Genomic DNA, 2,235 nt, shown 5'->3' on the forward strand with positions numbered 1-2,235 from the left:
CTTCGCCCGAAACCCATACAGTAACAGGGCTCCCGCCTGAGCCCCTGCTACAGCTCGTTTTAAGGTGGGTGGAAAACCCCCAAATGAATGAATTTTAACTAATGGAATGAAGCCCAAGTGCAGGGCCCAGGGCGTATTCCCAAACCCAAGGAGGGCCAGGTCGGGAGGGGCAACTGAAGTAGCAAGTGGGATAAAGGCAGAGCTGGGCAGCTGGGAGGAGTGGCAACACCTCTTCGTAGCTCCCTCTGGGAACTGCACCCGGGACAGCTCCAAGGATTCCTGTGATCCTGTTCCACTGTGCTGCTGGCTCCACCCCAGAAGCAGCTGCATTTTGGTAGTCCAAGGCAGAGGTAGGTGGGCACTTCCCTTGCATAACTGCCCCCTAGAGCCATTGGCTTATCACGGACCCCAGAGGCGGTCCCACCTGCCCCACCTTCTGGGATGCTGCAGGGCAGTGTCTTGCCTTCCCCACATCCATCTCCCCTGAGAGCCAGCAACCTTGGTGGTAGGATTCTTGAGTTCTCCCCCTGCTCTGGGAGGTGAGAGCAGGGGGGCCTGGGGCTAGGACACTTGGGTTACTTCCCTGTTCTTGAAGAGGAGCTGGGGGGTGAGAGCATGGGGGGAGCGGGGCAGGGGGAGCTGTGTCCAGGATATCTGGGTTCTCTCCAGCTCGGGGAGGGGAGGGGAGGGGAGGGGAGGATGTGAGCTGGGGGTGTTGGGAGCCCAGATACACCTGTACTCCCCTTCCAGAGCTGAAGAGAATCCATGTGTGTGGAGTGGTACAGCAGTGGTGGGGAGGGCTAAGGATAGGGCACCTGGGTTCTCTCCCTGCTCTGGGAGAGGAATGGGGTCCTGCAGGGAAAGGGGGCTGGGGGGGCTGGGAGCCCAGGCACCTGGGTTCCTTTATTGGCTATGGGAAGAGATGTGAAGGGGAGATGTTCACTGATGCCAGGGGTCTGAATCCAGCCCAAGTTACCAGCTCCCACTTTCCCGGCAGCTGCAATGCCCTGGTGCTTTTGCTGCCTGGGCTCCCTGCCTTGTGGGGGCAGCAGCATCCAGGTTGCCTTGTTCTGCCTAGGCATGGGTCTGTTGGCAAAGACCTGGCACAATCATCACAAATGTGGGCTGGAGCTATGTGACAGACCCAAAGTAGCAGGGGAGGGTCCCACACTGCTTGGGCTGGCATGACCAAAGAAAGCAAGGAACTACATTTACATTTCAGAGTGGAACTTGTAAGGGGCGAGAGACTGGAATACCTGAGAAGAGACAGAAACACTGAATGCATGATAGTCAAAGTACCCAAGGTGGGGAAAGAGATGCAAATTCATCTATAAAAGACCAGGCAGAAATGATGCCTATGGGATCTCTTCTTCCTCACCTCAGAAGATCTGTGGATACCCCTAGAAGGACTTCCTGAACCTCTGCCTGCAAGAGACATTGCCCTCAGGATTACATAAGACCTATGTAAGGCTTTCTGTTGTGGGTTTTTGTTTGTTTGTTTTGGTTTTTTGGTGGGGGGGGGGGTTGTCCTATTATATGGCATTTTGAGTTGGGCTAAGTTGTGTGTGCTGTTGCTGTGTCTTACTGGGCTGTGTCTTAGCTTAGGAAAAGTTTTTTCTGTTGTTCTTTGTAGTGTGCCTGAAGTTGCAAATTGCTGTGCTCAGTAAATGCTCTCTTCAGAGAACAGACTATTCTTGTTCAAACACTTATGAATGCAGTGCCACTAACTAAAATCTTAAATTATGTTGGGTAACACACCACATTCATGCGGGTGTCAGGCATGTGGCCCTGGGGGCACTGGCACTGGGTCAGGGGCACTTGGTCTCCAGATGCCCGTGTCCATAATAACTGCTGCTTGTACTTGTCAATCTTTTGCTTGCTTGCAGTGGCAGATAGTGTAGGTGGCACTACCACCAGCCAGAACTGTGGCCACAGTCAAGATAGGCAGGATCATAAGGAGGAGGTCAAGATCATGAACTGCAGGGACAAGAGGGCAGGGTGAGGCTGTGCTGACTGCCAGGGATGTGCCCCAGCAGTTGAGCTTCCCTTCTGCTGGCCATGGGTCCCTCTTGGCCCTCAGAGCTTCTGCACAGACCAAGAGTTTTGTGGGCCAGGATGGTGTCATGGCCAGGATCTGCACAGTGTCAGGCACAGCAGGGCCCTGATCTCAGCCTGGGGGTTTGGACAGAACCTGGCATGGCTCTAACATTGTTTTGGGGCCAGGGGAGATTGCAT

The 2,235-nt window shown here is 54.4% G+C and overlaps 1 long non-coding RNA gene across 1 annotated transcript in view; it reads left to right on the forward strand.

The window, feature by feature from the left end:
- Window positions 1-2,235, forward strand: part of LOC102386835 — a 9,635-nt gene continuing 7,400 nt past the window's right edge. Inside the window, exons 1-2 of the long non-coding RNA XR_323800.2 lie at window positions 1-64; window positions 1,223-1,464. This is a non-coding gene — a long non-coding RNA (uncharacterized LOC102386835). The remainder of the gene's footprint in view (window positions 65-1,222; window positions 1,465-2,235) is intronic.

The sequence above is a fragment of the Alligator sinensis genome, unplaced genomic scaffold (assembly GCF_000455745.1).
Source record: "Alligator sinensis unplaced genomic scaffold, ASM45574v1 scaffold707_1, whole genome shotgun sequence".
Lineage (NCBI taxonomy): Eukaryota > Metazoa > Chordata > Crocodylia > Alligatoridae > Alligator > Alligator sinensis.